At 37.5% G+C, this 23,496-nt stretch overlaps 1 long non-coding RNA gene across 2 annotated transcripts in view; it reads right to left on the reverse strand.

Moving 5' to 3' along the window:
• LOC104002448 (uncharacterized) overlaps positions 1 to 6,427 on the reverse strand; it is a 185,608-nt gene extending 179,181 nt beyond the window's left edge. Inside the window, exon 1 of one of the 2 annotated variants that reach the window (XR_010151529.1) lies at positions 5,609 to 6,427. This is a non-coding gene — a long non-coding RNA (uncharacterized LOC104002448). The remainder of the gene's footprint in view (positions 1 to 5,608) is intronic. The other variant, XR_674759.5, reaches the window with a different exon arrangement.
• Positions 6,428 to 23,496: the final 17,069 nt, after the last annotated feature.

The raw sequence follows: 23,496 nt of genomic DNA on the forward strand, positions 1-23,496 counted from the left end.
TTATTCTAACTGTGCTAGAGCAAAGGACATGTGTGTATGTATCACGTGCATATGTGATGATAAACACTGAAAAAGTTGAGGCAGGACTATACAAATTTGGAAATCATTTGCTGGGAGAATATAAATACTGGCTCTGTGAAAATACAGTGCATCTTTTTCTAATTCAGATATTACAGAATAAGAATGACACTTTTTGTATGAGGTCACCCTGTAGTATGGCATTTACCGTTAGGTAATGATTACCTATCAGAACATAATTTGTCAATGCTAGCAAACAAAAGATTAATGTGACAAATAGGTGACAACAAAGTACTACAGCTGCACAGTATTATATTTTCTTTAAAAAGAACTGAAAAACATTTATTTTAAAACATAGTAATATCAACTTTTAGGGCTACAGATATACAGTCTGATCCAAATATGGAAGACAAATAGGCATAATATAAAGCATGGAAAAGAAAGAAACCTCAATGTGTTAGAGGGCTGGGATGTGGGAAATTGTGATGACAATGACAATGGTAATGCTTATGCTAAGAGCATCACCCCTAGATGGGCTGATCACTCTTATGTGCCATGTGCCATCTGCAGAACTTTGCATGGAGTAACTTATTCATTTCTCCCAAGAAAACATGGTATTCACATTATAACAAGGAGTAAACTGAAGCTCAGAGGGGAGGTCCACGATGTTATCCAAAGCCTTGATTATGGCTCTAGTCATTATTGGCTCTTTTCCTTTCTGATTCCTGAGGCAGAGCTCTAAAACACTATACTACATCACTCCTTTGAATTTTCTTTTCTTCTTCCTTTTCCTGTTTTTCTGTGGTTCAAATTATTTGAATAAAATTAAGCCAAACAGAGACAATTTTTTAAAAGACTCAGCCGAAGCATGAATTTAGACAATAGGTCACATGGTGTTTTACAGGTACACCCTATTGCCTAGTCCCCTATACTAAAGGTATCATTCTCTTCTCTAGCCATTACCTTTTTTTAAAGAAAAACCTCCAACCCTGGGCACAATGGCTCATGCCTGTAATCCCAGCACTTTGGGAGGCCGAGGCAGGCGGATCACCAGGTCAGGAGTTCAAGACTAGCCTGACAAACTTGGTGAAACCCTGTCTCTACTAAAATAAAATTTAAAAAAAGGTAGCCAGGCGTGGTGGCGTGCATCTGTAATCCCAGCTACTCAGGAGGCTGAGGCAGGAGAATCACTTGAACCCGGGAGTTGGAGGTTGCAGTGAGCCAAGATCGCACCACTGCACTCCAGCCTGGGCGACAGAGCGAGACTGCATCTCAAAAAACAAACAAACAAACAAACAAACAAAAATCCCAAAAAACTCCATTGTCTAAATATGGTAATATTGGAGCAATAGTTTAAGTGACACAGTGTAAAATGACTGACGATGTGCCGAAAAGCCACACAAAAAAGATTTACTGATCATGTAAACGAGAATACCTCCTCAACAGAAACAAGTTACTTAGCTAAATACTCTTTTGAAAGAATCACATAATGTCTGTACACAGGTAATCTTAAAATGTTCATATTCAGTCCAAAAAATATACACTTAAGCCAGGTGGCACCTGCATGTAGTCCAAGCTCCTTGGGAAGCTGAGGCTAGAGGATTGCTTGAGCCAGGTGTTTGAGTCTGTAGTGCACCATGATCGTGCCTGTGAATAGCAACTCCAGCCTGGGCAGCATGATGCAACCGAGTCTCAAAAAAAAATACTTATAAAATTCCTTTGTAGTTGTGTTACAAAATAAATTGTTTTCATAATGCTCTGTTGAGTTGTTAGGCAATGCAGAGTCAGCCCAGAGGAAAGTGCTCTTGCTTTCATTTGTCTCTACTGCTAAGAAGAAAACTTTCTCAGCTTTAAAATTCTACTGATTAGGGCTATCCAAGCTATTCCAACATTTCTACCTTTCTCCAGGAAGTGTAGTATATACTTTGGGCAAACTAGATAAAAATTGTTTGATGTCATTACATGAACATTCATATATATATATATATATATACTCATATATATATACTCATATATATATACTCATATATATATACTCATATATATATACTCATATATATACTCATATATATACTCATATATATATACTCATATATATACATATACTCATATATATACTCATATATATACTCATATATATACATATACTCATATATATACTCATATATATACACATATACTCATATATATACTCATATATATAAATACTCATATATACTCATATATACTCATATATATACTCATATATATACTCATATATATACTCATATATACTCACATATATATACTCATATATATACTCACATATATATATACTCATATATATATATACACTCATATATATATACATATATATGTATCAACCAGAGCTAAAACTCTATAGATACATGGACCAGTTATAGCGCTGAATATGTGCACATTACCCATGGGATTCCATGACATTTTGTGCAGATTGCAAGGTGCACATGCCCTGTGGATGCCTGTCATATGCATGAATTATGAACAGAAATCATACTTTATGTCATCCAATGTTATACCTACAAAACCTAGCATTGTGATATTGGCTCCTGACAGCCCCTCCTACATTGGAAACTTCTGAAGGACAAAGATCACATTCCTTGTGTGAATATATGACAAAATAACACCTTCATTTGGAAGGAGAAGGAGACTTATTATTGGGAATGAGAAGGAATTTGAGGATGACAGCAGTAGTGGTCCATTTACAATTTTGGCACATGCAGGTTTAACTCAGAATTCACCTTAAGAAGTTAGACACATTCCTATAAGCTTGCAGTGATATCTTTGACTTCACAAAGTCTTACACATTAGAGCTGTGAAAGTCTGGTTTCTGCTGGAAGCTCATAACAGCAGGGACAGGCAGTGCTCCCCACTGTTTCTACTGCAACTCCACCCAGGATTCACTCTCCCACCCTGTGGTACTTATATTATCCTCTGACAGGTGAGGCCCACAGCTGTGACTAGACACAATGACCAGAGCTGGTTAGGTCAAGTGTGAACAAGCAACTGCAGCTGACGCATCGGCTGGTCGGAAACCTATTGCCTGCCAGGCCTAAAATAAAACTATGAGCTGGTCAATTACATCAGTGGGAGTGGGGAATAGATGGGTTGGAGGAATAATGGCAGGTGGCAGAAAGAAACTGGGTTATGAAGTTCAGGATCATGTGCAGAAGTTCACTTTGGACAGGATGCAATAACTAACTGATGAAAACTTTTAATGCCTCAAAGACAAGTTTATGGTCACTTGTGTGGCAGTCTAATTAGATGCTTCTAGTTCATGGGTAGCTTTCCTCCATCAGTGGCTCAGGGACCCAGGATCCTTCCCGTTTGTGGCTGTACTATCCCCGAGCGCATTTGTGGCTTGGCCATCCACTAGCATGAGGGTTCTACTTCTTACAAACCTGGGCTCTGAAGCTGCTACTTCTTCTCAGATACCATTGACCAAAACACATCATGGGACCACCCTTCATAGCAAGGCAAGCCTGGAAATTAGTAGGGCTGCCTGTGTGGAAAGACAGATTTTTGGTGACCTGCTACAGGAACAAGCCAAGTCACGTTCAAGGCCCAGCTTTATGAGGGACATAAAGAGATGGCCACGTTGCTCAGGGAAGAAAAGAGAGGAAAAGTCCTAAGAGAGACCATGAACATGTCTTGATTCCACTTACTTCATTGTTGTTTTCTTAAAATCCTCACAGTATTTTTTACTATATGCCACTCTTTAATTGAGCTAGCATGAGTAAGTCTTAACCATACATTTTATAAATCTATTGGCATAATCTGCATTCTTCCTGAATGTTCAAACTAGAATTGAGAAAATTGAAAATCGAGACCAGGATGCTGTTGAAACATGAATTCTTTCCATGATCCCCTCAGTAGAATTTAGTGAAATGAAAGGATAGCTTCCATCACGTTATGTTTAATTCTTCCTCGATTTCATTTATCTTTTTACTTAAAACTAGTATTTTCCAACAACTACTTCCCTTAGAATCTCTGTAAGCTACAGAAATGTTAGCAGCTTACTTTGGTCATATCATGGGCCAATGCAGCAGCGCTGTCTCATGATTGTGAGCCTAATTTAACTAAAAATAGCAAGGGAAACGCTGAATTCTGAAGCATTTCTCTCGTTCCCTATAGCTGAATGGGAACATTTTCACTCAAAGAACAGCTCCTCTTGCCTTATTGCAGCATGGAGGACTCAATCACATTTTCCCTTGAGGCTGACAACAATTAAAAACTAGCTGCCATAAGACAGTATTCACAGATATTCACAACAAACACAGATTGGTGCTTTTCATGAGACAGGCAGTGTATGCCACACAGACAGCAGGACTCAAGGACAACCATCTCTTTCAATGTCCAGCATCTTTGAAATGAGCTTGGCTGTTAATAAGACTAATGCCTTCAGTGTTACTCAGTTTCATTCTTTACAGCTTTTATTTTCTCTTTAAAGACCCTACCAGTCAGTTGGGCCTCTTGATCTGTTGGGTAGAAGTTGGGAGATATACATTGTTTGGGAGGGGATCATAATTTAAGCGAAAAGCCTCCGAGGAATGAAATGCCACGTCTTTCCATTCGCAAGCATTCCCACCAGGCTCTCTTCTTTTGGAGAACTTCGCTTCCCTTCACCTCCGCCATTTTACTATAACATTGCATCAGATATTTAGAAATGTTTTGTTTTAATACCAAATGACTTTCTTTTTTCTCTGTATCTGTTTTCTAACCAAACTGATACTTCAAGGCAACAAATAAGAAACGGCTTTGTTATTGAATTGGGAACAAAAGATACAGTGGAGAAGCATATTAAAATGTTCAGAAAATCCTAAACTGAAATCTGTTTACTAAAGCCACCAGCTGTCACTTCCTCTCCTGGCTGTCGTGCACTACCTATCTGGAACTGTCGCCTTGCACTCATTGCCCTGACCCTACTGTATATCTGCTCTGATGTTTTCTTAGAAAAACAAGTTTACCCCCTTCCCCCTCAATTACATCTAAATATACTCTAAATGTGCTGTCATCCTCAATTGCATTCAATGTTCTTTTCAATTTTAAAATGGATGTTTATAAGAAGTAGCATGACAATCTATTTAAGAATAAAAGTCAAAGAATTAAACTAAATGACCACAATAGGAATCATGAATGTGGAACTGAGACTGTTGACTTGAGTACCTAGAGTTCAATCATAAATTAAAAATCGTTAAAATGTGGTGTTTGGGGTTACAAACTCTGTTTCAATTTACAAGTAGCTGTGTCTGGCATGTTAGAATTGTTTTCTGATCTTAATGAATGCTAAAGTTGAGATTTTTCAGAAGCATAAAAAGTCTTTTTAGGAAACCATTACGGATCCTCGTATTTCAGTGACCCCATCCACCCACTCCCCGCTTTGCTTCAATGTTGGCAACATCTGACACCCTTTTCGGCATGTTCAGGAGAGAAGCCAAGGATTAAACCGGCCATGAAAACTCTTTTCCTTCTCAACTCACTGCTGGGAAGCGAGTGTATTCTGTAAATTCCTGTATCTGGCCAGGAGGGCTTAGGGGATGAGGTGGGTTGCTCAGAGCTGAGACATACTCACACTGTGGATAAATAGACGTCCGTCTCCAAAACCGCCAACTTTGCTTCTTCCACTACCGCTTGGCTCCCTGTAGTCGATCTGCATGTGATTCCTATTAAAATCCTGTTTCCTTAAAGCAACAAGGGCTTCAGCATAGAGAATAAGATATCTGACCTTTGGAGCCCATGAGCTATCACTGCTAGATACATTCACTGAATCAACTATCAGCACGCAGGCCCTATCAGCAAAGGAGAGAAATGTGCAAACTTCATGCAGCATTAATCAAACCTGAAACGTTATTTTTAAGGTGTCACGAAATCCACATTGACTGACTGGTCCTTTTAATCTTAATTTTGAACAGTTGCTACTCCAATTAAATTCTACCACCTAGCATTTTCAAACAGCTCCTGGTTGTTTCCACAAACTCCGTTAATGGACAGCTGTTTCTGACAGCTCCCTGATTTGCCAGTGCTGTGTTGGCTGCCGGCACAGGAGGCCCGTTCTGTATTCTGCTGCTGGCACCGGGGGATATGCAAATGAACACATGAATCAGTTGTCACCACCACAGACACTGTGCAGGGAGACGATCAGAATGTGTGGGGAGCTTAGCTGGCTGCAAGTGAGGGGAAAAGAAGAGGGGTAGGAAAGCTTCGGGTTCTTGAAGTGAGTTTTCTTTTCTTTTTCTTTTTTCAAGTGTCTCCAGTTTATTTTCACTTTGTGGCATTCATTAGATTTCAGTTCAGGAAAGTGCAATCTGTTCCTCGCCAATCACCAACAGAAACCCTGAAAGTTTGGGAATGATAGAAACATTTCAGGTAAACACCATTAGAACTTTGGTAGCACAAGCAGAATATTATGTGCACTTCCGTTTTTCAAATATTTCCCCATCCGAAGCGGGTGAGGGAATGATGGCGACAAAACAAAACTTTTGTTCCCCATACGGATGTGCTCGAGAACACTTGGCTTGGGTTCCAAAGCCTGGTTATAAGTGCTCTGAATTATTTCCAGCAAGTAATGCCGAACTGCTCCACCCGCCAAGCTGAATGCTCATACACATGGTGTGAATACGTTACATGAAGAACAGAGTGAGGGAGCGCCAGCCCCAGGGGCTCCCGTCCCGTCCCTCAGACCTAGCCGATATATGAAACAATGGAGAAACGTTTTTGCTCTTGTGTTATTTAGGATTCGGTCAGGGAAGTAGTTCCACTAAGAGTGACACAGACTGTGGGGATTATGATGGGCTGCATCTTATGTAATTGTGGGATGTGGTGAGGCTCCAGTCACTGTAGGTCAGCAGGACCTGTGGCTGGGAAGAAAAGCTGGACAGAAAGTGGTGACCGCAAGGACAAGTTGAAATCCATGAGGACATACTGGAACCCGTAGAGACAAATGGGAACCTGTGAGCACAAATTGGTACTGTTTCTGTCTCTCACTGCCTGCAAGTTTGATGGCATGGGTGATCTGAAGAAGGAGTGACACCTTAGGCCACATTTCTGAACAGGACTTGGCCTAAGACTTGAAAAGACAGCAGGAGCTGGAGGAGAGGGGGTCCAAGTGGCTGCCCTTCCCAGCAAGAAGAGCCAGTGGGTCAGTGACAATATGCCCCAGCTCCGGTGAGGCTGGGAGCCCTACTCCAACTCTCTGAACCTTAGGACGACTGTTTTACTTCACCTGCCCAGTCATTTACAAATTCCTCTGCAGGCAACCTTCATTCAAACCATAACAGGAGGGCAATTCTGGAAATCATATTTCCAGCTCTGCTAGGTTGACCCTTAAAAATCACCACAGCTGTATACCCAGTTCCACTTTGCCTTGAGAATCCAACATGACATTGTCTACTGTGGGTTCCATACATCAGTGGTAGTACCAATCACATTACCTGGAACATGGACAAAGAAGACGGGGAGAGCTAGAGTTAGGCATGGAGTCAAGTGATGGAATTACAAGATGGCCTGGAGTGAAATATGGTTAAAAATGTACCACTGTTCAGGGATCAAGGAGCAAATCAGTATCACATATTGGTTTTATCGAAATACTGTTAGAAGTCCTACAAGATGGGGAAAGCTAACCAGGGCCAGGTTTAGCACAGGTACAAAGAATGAGAAAGATAAAATATTATGATCTCAATTACACCTGGCTAACACATATTATCTGGGACTTTATGTGTCTTCTATCTAAAGAGAAATGAATACAGACTTCATTTCTAAGTTGGTTTCACATTGGTATGTCTAAGCTGATTTAAAATTGCAAATGTTTGAGAATACCTTGGTATAAGGGATACCTCAGACATGATTTAACAAGAGAGCAACAGCCAGAAGAAATCCTATGCTGTCATCAGAGTTAATTCAAAACATCTGTGGCTCTTATGTTGCTACTCATTATCAGGAGAATGATTATAATTTCCCTTAAATCTAAAATAGGTTTAGAGTTCATAGCAGTTAATTTTCACTTATGTTTTGGATCAAGACACCCAAATTTAGTATTATTTAATCATAAAATTAACCAAAGGGTGATTGATCCTAATGGCTTTCTGGAAACACACACAGACACACACACACAGACACACACACACACCACACAAACTACACAAATACATACACTAATATACATAAATATATATACACAGAGAAACTATAAGTGCAATTCCTGTTCCCCAGAGCCAGCCTCATCCTCTGCTTCCAGCCCAATAGGCTTGTTGCTCCCGAAGTGTTCTTATTTATAGACATCTCTCTATACCTATACACACAAATATACGCATAAATGTATAGAAACATATATACACATAGATACTTGTGTGTATGTATTTTTTCTTTATAGCAGAGAATTTTGCCATATTCATTCTCTTGTAATTACATTGAACACCTTCCCATATCAATAATAATGAAAATATCTCATTCTTTAGACGCATTTCACTTTGTCTCTTTACCATAATGTATTTAACCATTGCTTTCTTGATGGACACTTAGGTTACTCCCCTACCCGCCTTGTAAAAAATAACGGTCCCTCCAAAAAGATTCCTGGTGGCATCTATTCTTTTTTTGTTTGGTCTTTTATAACTCATGCGTTGGATTCCAGGGCATGAGAGAAAACCTACGTCCTTTCACTCACCTGACGAGTGAAGAGAACATTAACTTGTACGCTTCTCTCATTCCATAAATGTTTGGGCTATTTGCTTCTTTCTTCTCACTCAGATCGAGATTATATGACGAAGATAACAGCCGGCCTTCATAGACTTGGCCCACTGCTGAGCCGACTGCACCTGAGGGAGCCAATGATTATTTTTCTTCAGCTCTATATGGCATTGTCAAAACAGTTTTCTGAGTTTCAAAAATACATTAGAAATTTGCTTCATGGCCATAATAAAATTTATTTATTTTGAAAGAGTTAATTAGATTCATTGCTTGATGTGAACCTAATGATCAGTATAGTTCCACAGTGAAGAATTCTTAGCTCTTTCCAGGTTTATAAGAAATGCTATTTTGTATTTCTCATGTCTAGATTATTTGCATAAGCATCACTTTATGATAAAGGGTTCATTTCTCCTGGACAGAATACTCCTTCCTAAGAAATATCTCATAAAACAAGATGAAAGCAAATATTTTGCAGCCATTAGTCTGTCGTTTTCTTCATTGGAGGGATTGTGTAGGTTTGCACTTAGTCTCTTAGTCAATTAGCAATCAATGCTAACAGCAGAATCACTTGTTTCTCTTCAACAAGACATCCTTCAGCTTTAGCATGTTGTGTCCTGATCATGCTCTTCATAAAAGGACTCAGACTTCAAATTAATAGGTGGCTTAGCATAATCCAGCCTATGGACCAGGTGCTTCTGCCTGGGAAACTATATAACATGTGTCAGATATGTTCTATTACTAACTACCACTGTCCCCTTGAAAAATTTACTTCTTGTTGAAATCCATGGACTAGTGAACATAAAAATACAGTAGCCATCCCATCATTGCCGGTAACGCTTTTATAAAAACAAGCCCATCAGATCTCAAGAATGGAAGTTTAATTAGAGTGACCTTCTCCTATCCCTTACCTTTATCTCATATTTTCATAACTCATTGTAATTCTGGAATGATGGAATTCACTACATCAGTGTTGTTAATGTTTGTCTGTGTCCCACCGTAGATTGTAAGCTACTTGCCTATCATCTGTAGCCTAGACAATGATGAAGGAAATGAAGAAAGGATGGAAAAAAGGAAAGAAGAAGGGATGGAAGGAGGAAAAAAAGAAGGAGAAGGGGAAAAGGATAGAAGAAGGAAACACCTTTATAGCAGCATGCTGTGGAAAATTACAACTTGAATAAAATCGAATGAGATAATTATATATTTGAATGTACCAATCATTCTACCAACATGCAAACTATTAATACTATGCAGTCTATGCCAAGTGCAATGCTTCAAAAAAAGGCATGACTCATAGGACTGGATGGTTCATAATATTTAAAAATAGGAGTACTTCATCAGTATACCTGGTGTTCTCTTGAAGAGAGCTGATGGGCATGACTGATCTTTGGTAAGCAGCCTCAGAGTCACCCAACTAGAGAGCTCATCTCTAATCCAGCCCCTAACCTGGTGCCTGCAGCTAGCCAGTTTTCAGTAAATATTGGGGAATAAATGCTTAGGTCAAGGAATTCTCACAGCTGCCTTTAGTAAGCCTATCCTTTCTGCCCATGGTTGTTAGCTGTATATGACACAAATAATAAAAATAAAAAAAAAAAAAACTATAGAAATAAAAAGTAAAAATATTTAAAACTACAAAATATATTAATAATTCAAAGGAAATTAAAAGTGGATAAGGAGTGATGTGATACCAATATCACTGGAGCACATATAGGGGAGAATGGCATTGGATGAGATAGGTTCCAAAGGATCAGATGGAGCAGAGCTTTGAGTCATGACTGCTTGTATTTATTCATATTTTATTATTTTAATTAATACTTATTATTCTTCAGCTTAGTTGATTTATTGAATAACCCTGTAGTTTTTAAATTTGCCTTTAAAATATTATGTTACATAGGAAAGGAATCAAGAATGACTTTATCTTCCACATCCACCTACCACAGGATATGATATATGGTAGACACTCAAAACTAGGAGTTTGTTTATAAATAAATAACTAGTAAATATTACTGGCTAATCTGTACAAAAAATTGGCATTTGCAGAGCATTACTTAGAAAATATTCCAATAGACCACATCTGGTTATTCACATAGTTAAGCTAATGTACGTGTTATGTTTTGCTTCATCATTACATGTGTGTTTTGCATTATGAATTCATTTGTTATGGACACACATTTATTTCCTGATAATTTGGAAGGCCATGTTTTGATAATGTCCTTCATATGGTTTGGCTGTGTCCCCACCCAAATCTCATCTTTAACTCCCATGTGTTGTGGGAGGGATCTGGTGGGAGGTAATTGAATCTTGGGGACACGTCTTTCCCATACTGTTCTCGTGATAGTGAATAAGTCTCATGAGACCTGATGGTTTTATAAGAAGGAGTTTCCCTGCACAAACTCTCTCTTTGCCTGCCATCATCCATGTAAGATGTGACTTGCTCTTTCTTGCGTTCCACCATGATTGTGAGGCCTCCCAGCCACGTGGAACTGAAAGTCTATTAAAACTCTTTCTTTTGTGAATTGCCCACTCTCAGGTACGTCTTTATTCACAGCATGAAAAGGGACTAACACAGTCCTCTTCCATAATGCTAAAGGAAAAAAACCATATGGCTTGTTTATTTGGGGGGCAGATTTCTGCACTTTTTGTTATTCCACTTCCATATAAACTTGACATTGTTTTTGTTTTTATCAAAGAAATATTTGGACAGAGCTGAAGAACTCTATAAATGGCAAGTAGGTAGAATGAAAAACCCTGAATTTTCCAAATCCCGAATGACAAGGCTTCAGAGATGCACCGTAGATGAGTTCTGTTTATCTCTGTAAGATAAAAAATAAACACAGCAACAGTGGGACCCAAGGCCTCAACAGGTGAGCTCTATAACTCCACTTCTAAAACAAAGTGATAAAACTGTCCTAGAAAAGGCTCAGCTCCACGTGGCTAAGGAAAAAGAAAGAGGAGTGTCATGAAATGAGCACATGTGAAATGGGAAAGAGGATTCTTAAAACTCCTTCCCCAAAACCCCTTTATCACATACACTCAGAACACACACACACAAAGGCACACAGTATTTCTAAAACTGCTCTGTTACAAAGCAGCTTACTAGTTCTACTAGTAAACAGCAGTCTACTAAGTACTGTCATATGGAAATGAATGATACAGCTTGTAGCTGGTCTTGACAGTGATTTCAGGGAACCATAAAGAGATCCATGCTTCAAAAATATACTCCCCGCATGACCAATGCTCAAAACTTCCTTAACAGCAATGAACCCTTTCACTTAAACTTGGAGACAGTTTAAGTGAAACACTGTGGAAATTCAAACTGCACAGACCCATGTTTTGATAGAGAGAACTTCAAAATCCAGGGAAGTTTACTAATCCTTCCAACAGACATTGTTTTGATCATCTACTACCTTGTACCGGGTACTGTATTAAGTATTTAGAATACATTGATTTTGACAAAACAGACAAAATTCCCTGGCCTTGTAGATCTTACATTCTATTATCCTGAAGTGTAAATTCATATATTTATCAAGATCATATTTTTTCTGAGTCCTATCTGGTTACTACACAGGTTTATTAACTGTCATGTCATGATAGTCAATACAATTACAATAAAGTAATTATATTCTATGGTATGAAAGGAACACTGAGAAGGGAAGTGTTTTGCCCCAGCCTGGTTCTCCAGGGAGAGGTGACAAAGAGGTGGCTGTCAGCCAGGAACCAGGCTCTGGGTACCTTTCACTGTTGCTGCAGATGAATAATCCAAAATAAACCACACTAAAGTCATATAGCCATATAATGCCATAAAAAATGACAAAATTCTCAATTCAGAGTTTTACGAGGTGCCAGGTAAGAGCATTACCTGTTCATCCCCCAAGAATGATTGTGTTCATGGACTAAAAATAAATAGCAGCTTCTATTTTATCCATCTGGTAACCCTCTTCCAGCATTATTCTCCCTTTTTACTGCTTACATTTTTTTAAATAAAAAAACAAATCATCTCAAAAAAAAATAAAATAGAAAAATAAACACAGCAATAAGCCCTGGAGAGACGCCTGGTTCGTAAGCCCCTTTTAAACCACACCAATGTGCTCAAACCAGCAGTGATCTAGGGAGAAAGAGAAAGAATCGGGAGGAAGACAGACCCGATTTATCCTGTGGTTTCACCTCTTGATAAGACCAAAGTTTAGGTAGTTGATTGGATACTCTGGAATGTATTTTTCTAATGTGCAAATCGACATAATAATACTTTCTTCTGAGTGTTTTATTAAGATTAAATGAAATGATGTTTTTATAGAAACTCATTAGTAGCATGATCATAAGCACATTATGCATAAATGATGCCTATTCTCTTTGCTGTTAAATACATCAAATATTCAAATTAAAATATGTTTTTTGTAAATCTGGTTGGGTGAGGTGGGACATTTAATGATTCTCTGTGTGTGCCAAGCCTGAAGGTACTTATTGACAGAAACCCAAAGCAGAAGAATAACTGTTGACACACAAATGACTTTGACACACAGAAGTCAAGCATCAAGGTGTGGTAGGCGGTGGATCTGGGCAACCTTTAAAAGCATCTTATTTTACCTGGTTATTTTTTAAGTTACAAAATGAAAAGAAGAAAAGCAGTTGAGGTATCATTCTTCTCATTTTACGGGAGGGAAACTGAAGCTCAGAATGTTTCATTAAGCTACCCCAAAACACAGTTGAACAAAGTGGCGGCAGCAATGGCTATCTCATGCTTTGTATGTTCTCATCTCCTCAGTCTATAGATGAGAAAACTGAGGCCTGGAGCAGGAAAGGATGGGAGGAATACACAATGGCCTTCCAGTCCAATGGCTCTGCATTTCCAATCCTTCCTCTACCCTTTGCAAGCAGTGTGAGCTCTGACAAAAACAATTAACCTCTCTAAACCTCCATAGATTCTAAATGGTATATTTTTAATTGGCTTGTTTAGCGTTTCCTAAAATATATCCCTTTGGAACACTTGTTCCATCAGATGTTTAAAAGTGTTAAATAAAAAAAATGTTTCAGCGGTCCAATAAGTCTTGGAAACATTGGTTTAAAACAAAGTTAAGCAAGTCCCTTTACTGCAAAATCTTCAGAGCCTTGAAAATGCTAATTGTATAAAAATCTCCAAGGGACTTGGGAACGAACAGGAAGCATCGATGCTTTAAACAAAATAATTTGGGAAGTCAAGTTTTATGTGTTCCACCCCATTGTATTGTATCTTAACGTTTCTAAAAGGTGAGGGTTTTTTTTTTATCATTTAAACATCTTTTCAATTTTTTCATACATAACACTACAAAGATCACAATACAGAACATCCTCCCCTGAGAAGTTCCCCACCTACCCTTTCCCCGTCATCTTCTCCTAAAGGAGCCAATATTCTGGCTACTATCACTTTGGATAAGTTTTGTCTATTCAAGAACGTTATGTAAAGGAAATGTAAGTATATGGAGAATATTTTCAGTAAGTATATGGGGCATTTTAACCAATTTATTGAGGAACAAAATTGACTTACAACAAACCACACTTATTTAAAGTATATCATTTTAGAAGTTTTGACATATGTTTACACCTGTGAAATGATCATTCACAATCAAGACAATGAACATATCTGTTCCCTCTCCAACCCTTGGTAAGTCCCTCCCTCCTGCCTGCCCTCCCCTACCATCGCTGAGCAACAGCTGCTCTGTATTCTGCCACTATAGATTAGTTTGCATTTTCTAGAATTGTATATATATTAAATGATACAATATGCACTTTTATCTAGTTCCTTTCACTCAGAAAAAAAATTTTGTAATTCATCCATGTCATTGCATTTATTAATAGTTCATTGATTCTATTATTTAGTAATATTCTATTATACGGATATATCATAATTTGTTTACTCATTCACAAGTTAATGCATATTTGAGTTATTTCCAGTTATTGACTGTTACAAATGATGCTGCTCTGAACATCTATGTACAAGTCTTTGGATGGGCATATGCTTTCATTACTCTTGGATAATATCTAAGGTGGAAATGGCTGAATCGTATGGTAGATATGTGTTTTACTTTTTCAAAAAGTGCCGATGCACGTTTCAAAGTTCGAACAGCATGTTACATTCTCACCAGCAATGAATAAGAATTCCAGTTTCTCCACACCTCTCTAAGACTTAGTATAGTCAGTTTTTTGTTTAATTTCAGTCATTTTAATAGACTTGTAGTAGTATCTCTTCATGGGTTTAATTTGCGTTTCCCTAATGACTAATGGTGGTGGGCCTCTTTTTATGTGCTGATTGGCTACATCTAATTTGGTGAGACGTATGTTCAAACTTTGTGTCCATAGTTTTATTGCATTTTTTTCTTACTGAATTTTGAGACTTCTTGATATATCCTGCATACAAGTCCTTTATGGGTTACATAATTTGAGATCACTTTCTTACAGTCTGTAGCTTATCTTTTCAATCTCTTAATGATGTATTTTGAAGAACAGAAACTTTGAATTTTGGCGAAGCCCAATTTATCAATTTATGTTTTCCTAAATTATGCTTTTGCTGTCACAGCTAAGAAATATTTGCCTAACTCCTGGTCACAAAGATTCATACTATATTTTATTTTAGAAATTTCACGGCATTAAGTTGTTCTTTAGCTCTTTTATACAGCTTGAGTTTTTATATATACTGTAAGGTATGCTTAGGATTTTATTTTTTCGTATAGATTTCCACATGTTCTAGTACCACTTATTTAAAAAAGACTATTATGTCTACACTCAATTGTTTTTGCACCTTTGCTGAAAATCATTTGTTTGCCTATATGTTTAGCTGGAAATTTCTGGACTCTATTCTGTTCCACTGACTTATTTTTGTATCTTTGTATCAGTACCACATTGTCTTGATGACAATAGCTTTATAGATTTTAAAGTCAGGTAGTGTTAATTCTCCAATTTTGTTCTTGTTCAAATTGTTTAGGCTCTTCTTAGTCCTTTGAAGTTCTATGTAAATTTTAGAATCATCTTTTCAAGGCCTATGAAAATCCCATGAGATGTTGCATGCAATTGTGTTAAATTTGTAAATGACTGGGATAAATTGGCATTTTAACAATATTGAGTCCTTCAGAGATAATGCCAATGTATCCCTTCATTTCTTTATGCCTTTGATACTTTGTCTCAGCTGGGTTTTTAAAGTTTTTATTATATAGGTTTTGCACGTCTTTTGTCAGATTTCTATCTAAGTATTTCATAGGTTTTTAATATTATAAATGGTGTTATTTTTCATTTCAATTTCCAATTGTGCTTGGAAAAATTCATCTGTCTCTTCATACATCACATATTTGTTCACTATCTTATCATATGCTGTGTGCTCAGCACTACGCTAGACTTTGAGGAGAATGGGGAAGAAACATAGACTGTAAAATTATGATCCCCTTTTCCAAAAGTGATCTGTTTATATTAAAGGTTTACTTTAAATATGATCCATTTGGAAAGATGGGCCTTAACCAACAGAAAAAGATAGGTAATCATCCCAGCTATGGGTATCAAAATACAGATTGAGGAGTATAAATATTTTCTAACTTTAAGAAAAATAGATAAATTTTATCATGCATTTAATCTGTCCTAGGCACTGGGCTACTAAGCAATTCACATGCTTTTTCTCACCCAGTCTTCACATAAATTCTAGGAGATATTTGTCCATTACATCTTCGATTTATAAAGAAGGAAAATGAGGTAGGAAAACATGCATGGTCTTAATTTAGAAGATTTCCAGGAGTGGTAATTATGTGACACCTACAGTTGATTAAAATGTAATGAGGGTGATCTTTCTTGGAATAAAAAAAGTTCCAAGAAAGATTCTCAGAAGCAGAGAGTTTCCAAACCCTAGACTACAATGTGAACTGAACACTTTGAATGCTAATCTCAAAAATGTACTTCTATTTCTGGAAGAGTTAGTGACCATCTTGGAATTTCCTATATTTTCTAATATTTGTACAATTTTCAAGCTTATAGACTGTTTCATTTTATTGTGTGTATTCGTATCCTAGGGTTGCCATAGCAAAGTACCACAAACTGAGCTGCTTGCAAAACAGAAATTGATGGTCTCAGTTCTGGAGGTTGAAAGTCCAAAATCAAAGCGTCAGCAGGATTGGTTCTCTCAGGACTGTGAAAAGAAACGAATTCCATGCCTCTCACTTAGCTTCAGGTGGTTTACTGAAACCTTTGGCATTCCTTGGCTTGTAGAAATATCTACAAATCTCTGCTGTTATCTTCAAGTGGCATCGTCCCTGTGTGTAGCTGTGTCTAAAGCTCCCCCTTTTATGAGAACCTCAGTCATATTGGTCTCGTGGCCCACCCTACTCCAGAACGACCTCATCTTACCTAGTTATGTCTGCAATGGCTTTATTCCCAAGGAAGGTACAGTCTGAAATAATGGGGGTTAACACATCAACGTGTGAATTTATTCAACCCATAATGCACGCTTTAGAAGACTGTTTTGTTTGTTTGTTTCTAAGTGAAAGCACAGTACCTAAGCAAGAGGTGTCTTTCTTTGTCTTATGGGTGCAAGTCGCAGTAATAGATGTTTACAGGAGAACCATCAAAATATAATCACATTTTAAATGAGGTCCTTATCATGATTACTAATGAACAACAACACTAATAAGCCAAATTTGCTTAGGACTGCATTATTTTATTCATTTTTAAAATTGAATTATTAAGAATGAATCTGATTGGATGTTTCTCTGCCTTCTGCCAGTCAGTTTTGTCCCTAGGAATTTGTGCTCTGTAATCCTGGAGAATTAGCATCACCAGATATTGCAACTGGGAAGGAATCTCATGGATCAACTCTTTATAAAATGCTAAGTGGACCCAAGGAAAGCACATCATTAAGCATAATGATAAGCATGACTTTCTGATCATGGACCCTATGAAGTTTCTACAATAAATTGGAGAATTGGGATGAGGGTTAGCCGTTGGTTGTTTTGAAAGTAGACCACAATTGACCTTGTATATGTACTGCCCTTTCTTTCTTACCCCTCCCCATAGGAATGGCCACTGACTCCATTTTTAACTATCCGATCCAGCTCATTCAGGGCCAGTGATGGATACTTACCCAAGTTGGGGTAATTTGTCTCTCTCAATTGAGACTTTGGGTTAGAGACTCAGAACTACAAGTAATGTCTAATAAGTGCCTGAATTAGAATGTTATGTAAGGCTAGGACTGGGCTAGAACACACATAAACCAGGGCAGTTTCAAATTTTGGCCTTTAGGGGTAGAGAAGAGTGGTGCCAGTAAGCAAAGAGAAGCAGAGACAAGAGACAAGAGAGCACATACCCTTAAAGAGATTGAGGAAGGAGAGTTTACTACTCAGTGCTCAGTCATTGGGAGTCACCTTCACGGGAGCAGTTAATTCTTGCCCTTGGGTTCTGTAATACCTGAGGTTTCTCAAAAGTCAATGCCCCTTTATCACTCTATTTGCTTTGGAATGCTCCTGTGATTTCCAACCCAAAAAGCATGTCAAGTACAGATGTTTAGTCCAAATTTCTCATTTAACATACCAAACATATTTATTGAGTGTCTACTGTGCAAAACACTCAACACCAGGAAATGAAAGCTAAAGGAACGGCCACAATCGTCTGGTATCAACTAAATCAATGATCACAGAACTGTGGTCAGTTTTATAAAGAAGTAGCAGAGGTTCCTATGAAAGGAACATTTTATCCTACTCAGGAGTCGGGGTGGGACTTCTGAGAAGGTAATATTTTATTTGAGATTGCATTTTCTGCTTGATAGATTCATCATTTTTGCTTTCATATTGTTTCACTTTTGAAACTAAGTAGGAAATTGCTTGATGAAAAAAAAACTTTTCTTTCTTGGTAAAGGGAAAGTTCTGAGGAGTAAAATATCAGGATGAAGAAAGAAACTGCAGATAGTCCCCATTTCTGCAGGGTCACATGCATATGTAGGAGGGAGATGGGAGGGGGGGCTATAAAGGAGAAATGGCAATGATATGAGCTCTGTTCTGAAACTAAGGCGGGGGCTTTTGGGTAGTCTGGGGAGTATAATGACATGATCATATTTGCAGTTTAGGAAGTTTATTTTGGCAGAGTGTGGGAGATCATTTCAAGGGCCATACTGGAGGAAATGAGACAAGTTGGGAGGCTGACCTAGTCATCCAGGTGAGAAATGATGCAAACCTGAACTAAGAAACTGGCGGAATGAATAGAAAAGGTGATGGATATGAGACTTTTAGGAAAGATAATCTGTAAGACTTGGTGACTGATTAAGTAAGAGGGAATGAATAGAAAAGGTGATGGATATGAGACTTTTAGGAAAGATAATCTGTAAGACTTGGTGACTGATTAAGAGGGAGGAATATGGACTAATGCCTGGATGTCCCACTTAGGTGAGAGTAATGATAATCCTCAAGATAAAGGAAACACCTCTGTCCTCCCTTCTCCCATTAAAATACCACAGTTTCAGTCTTCATTCATCCTCTTCCATATACTATGGGATCCTGGGAGTGAAGGGTAATTTGTGATTGCTCCTAACCCATGGGTAACCCATTCCCCAGGAAGCCGTAATTTAGGACTGGTCCTATCAAAATTTAACATTGTTTTGCCATCATGACTTTGCAAAGTAATGCATGCATGAATATGCCAAAACTGATTTTCATTTTTCTTTTATTTTCTCCCCAGAATATGTTTCAAAAATGCTTCTGAGTGTTTAATGAAGAAGTGCAATACCATCCTCAACATGTAGATATCTATACTACTATGCTTAATGTATGTATTGAAGCTGCTCATTGTGTGTTTGTCTTTTTTTTTTTTCTTTTCTTTTGTGGTGAGTGGTTGGGAGAAGTTAGTATATATCACATGGCATTCACTGCTATTCAATAAAAAATCTCCTATTGAATGCACCAATTCTCTCCAGAAGTGGCGACCCCTAACAGATGTCAATAGTCTGGGCATGTGTTAGGCCCAGAGGGGTGGTGAAGATAATGAAGGGCAGAGGAGGGACAGAAGGAACCAGAGATCAGCTATGCACAAGAAAGAGACAAGTAGATAAATTGAGTTTTACTGTCTCCTTGCTTTTCATATTTTCCGTTGCAATAAAAAAATAATAAAAATGAATTATTCCACCAGCCAGAAAGAAGCAATTACATTCATAGAAACATACCCTGAATGTTAAGAAATGACATATGGGGGCCACTAGTCACCCTACCGTCCTTGCAGAGAAAGAGAATCAACGGTTTTTACCTAGCCTTGGTAAAAAGCAGCAAGCTTTCATTTTTTATGAACTATGAAAGATGTGGTGCATAATGCCCCAATCAAAGTGCATTCTTGTTGTGGATGTTCGTTTTGATTGTGTTTATTCATTGCGGTGGTGAATACCATCAGCCTCTCCACCCAGTGCAGGCCAAAGAGTGGAGAAGCTGCTGTCCCTGAAGATATCTGTAGACCCAGAATGATGGAAAAAAAGGGAAATTTAAGGTATTGAAGTCGGAACTACAAAGAGATATGAAAGAATAGACAGGCATTAGAAAACTCACTGCAGGGGGTTGAAAGCAAGAAAGAGGGGAACAAACATCTATTACAACAAAATAATAAAGTATTTTTGAAACTTTAAGGGAAAAATCATCTTGTTTTGTGAAAAGATGGCGAGACATGTTCATTGATCTTTTTAAGAGACAACAAAAAATTGGCCGTCGACTGAATAAAAGAAAATGAAGTTCCATTAATACAATCTGCTGAAAGACAACTCAGATAAATTGATCAATGCAGTACAAATCATTTCTAACCTTTCCCCCTATTTGGAGAGGATGTTTTTTCAAGAGTGTAAACAACATACATCATCAGCTTCAAGTGCTTTTTAGATGGCTTATCCAGCAATAATGGAAATGGAGAATTTCTGGAACTAAGTATGTAATGCTTTCTATAATTATAGGTCTGAAGAATATCAATAAATTTGGAGAGATTTGGCCATAATTTTTTTAAAATTTTGGTAACTTCCATGTTGACCTTTCTCCTTTGATTTTATCTTTAGACTTCTTTATAGAAAATATTTATGTATAAGCCATAGTGGCTCTATTATTGAATCTCGGATCCACCATTAAAGACCATCTACTTGAAAAGGTAAACATATTTTTATACATATCTGTACAAATTCTTTTGAAAGAAACTGTCTTTCTTCTGAACATGGTTTCTTCTCAATTCAAAGGAAGAACAAAAAAAAAGGAAATATTTTTATTTGTTTCTTCTACATCCCTTCCACCAAGTAAAAGATAACCTACCCACAGACTGAAGTTTACAATAACCTATCCAAAATTTATACAGTAGAATTTCTAAGAAAAGTTTTTGGTTTCTTATAGTCAAATTGTTTGTTTTATTTTAATATGTGACAGTGATTATATATGGCTTATTGTAAGCTAAAAATTTAGGTGGCTCAATGATTATACGGCAATCTATTTGGTACAAAATATTTTAAATGAGTGACTATTTCTTTAAGGAAAGGGGTTTTCTAAAAGGGGTTCACAAAACATGGACTAATATTAAAACAATATTTACAAAGTTCTAACTCATTTTTATTCTGTATATATTGACATGTCTTCAGGTAAGCAGGTATTTAAAGTATGACTTTCCATATTTCTAAACCAAAATAATGATGTTGAGGTTGTCTCTGGATGTTAGGCTTTGTATAGGCCATAAAACCTGTGAAACACAATTTTAAGTACTGTGTTTTCTAAATACGTTTTTGGTTATATATGAAAGATTCATTCCAATTTGTATTAAATACATAGGAATTTCTTCCCGGAGAGGCATTTGCTCAACATGAAACCCCAGAGAATTATCCAATAGATAAACATATCCATGAACACACACACACACAGGGGAGGGGCAAAGAAGACAGGGTCTTGACATCTCGACAGGTGATACCGACTGAAATCTTGCTCTTTAGGCCCTAGTAAATTTCTCTTCAGGGTACTTCTTTCAATACCTAGAGGGGAACAGGCACACTTTGCAGATCCTTTGGTGGATTCAGCATTCTCAATCTCTCAAGCAAGAATTACTCTTGAGATCAAATTGCACTTTTCCAGGGAGAAGGTGCATCTTTGGGATTAAAGCTGCAATTATCTAAGATCAGGGAGTGAAGCAGGGGTGGATCTATTCCATTAGTGATTTTCTAATGCACATTTTAACAACTTGCTAAATGCTCACAGCACATTTTTTCTTTCTTTTTTTATTTTTTTGCTGAGATTGTACAAGAAAATGGAGACATAGAGGTGTAAAGAGTCACAGGGAAAACAGAGAAAAACATGACTTATAAAAAACCTCTTAGAATTATGAGAGCTAGATCCCAGGGAATTACAAATAGTCTACTCCTTCAAAGAAAGCTATTTTCTCAGCCTGGTAGGTCTTCTGAAGAAGACTGTTGTCTGAGATAAGAAAGTTTGGGCATTGTCTCAATTCATATTTTTATTTTTAAATGCCATGGCTGGAAAGCTTCAAGACTTGCATTCCACACACTCCAGCATGCTGAAACCCTGGGTGAATTTTCTCTTTCCTCTGCAGAGGTGTTTTATACCTAGGAAAGACCTGAGAATTATTTCATCCCACTTGATCCAGGAAGGTGGAAATGACAACTCATTGTAATCTTGCCTGTGCTAATAAGAGTATTATGCTAAACACACTTGAGGCTTTTAGTAAGTGAATCTGAATGAAACAGTGTGGTAGGAACAATATTCAATTTAAGGAATTTCTAGATTTCCCTTTTTTCCCTGCAGACTGTGAAATGAAATTCTTTCCTGGCCAGCATCTGGACCCTGGTTAGCAGATCACAGTTCCTGCTCTGCGTGTCAGAGCCTTCCTCTCATTCTCTGTCCACCTTAAGTTTTGGCACCATGAGGGCATCCTAAAGGCATTCCCATATAGACAAAATTCAACATATTGTAACATGGGCTCATCCGGTTACCTACCTAAGAAGCACACACGCATTCCTACTTGATATTGTTTTTAAACTTTGTTATAAAATCTAATAAAACACTTCAGCCATAAATAGACGCATGAGGATTTTGATAGTTTATTCCATTTCCTTTCATTTATTTATTTCATTTGGAAGGGCTAACTTACCAAATTTATGTATCCGTCACATCTCAGGTAAATTTGTACTGCTTATGAGAAAAATGTGAGTTAGAAACACGACTCTGGAAGATTCAAATTCAATGATGATGTGTTTTATAAAGCTGAGGAGGATTTAAATAAAGAGTAACCTAAACTCAGAAAGTTCTTCAGGAAAAATGAAGAATTATCTTTTATGGAATGCATACATTGCAAGCATTCAATCCAAGGCAGGGTGCCAGGCACTTAACATTGACTACAACATTTAGTCTTTGCACTACTCCAGTGAATTAGGCTTGATCACTATTTCAAAGATGAGCCAACTCAGTCTCTCTGAAATTAAATAATTTGCTCAAGCAATGGGGAAATGGCAGGGACTAGACTTGGACCAAACAAATGTATTTTATCCCACTGTGGGAACGAAGAACTGTGATAACATGTCTTTAATTATATTCAAGAATATATATATATAGAGGGAGGTACATGTGTATCTATATATAGAGAGAGATTATGCATACATATGTATGAATACTTATTTAATAAAACGCCCTTTGAGGGTCTTTTTGTAGAATTATTTTAGGTGTTTTGCTTGTTTGTTTTCTACATGCCTGGAATAAAAACAGTAGTGATATAGATTTGATTTCATAGTAAATAAAACACTACTCCTTTTATGAAACCTCTTGT

This window comes from Pan troglodytes, chromosome 16, assembly GCF_028858775.2.
Source record: "Pan troglodytes isolate AG18354 chromosome 16, NHGRI_mPanTro3-v2.0_pri, whole genome shotgun sequence".
In the NCBI taxonomy this organism is placed as follows: Eukaryota; Metazoa; Chordata; class Mammalia; order Primates; family Hominidae; genus Pan; species Pan troglodytes.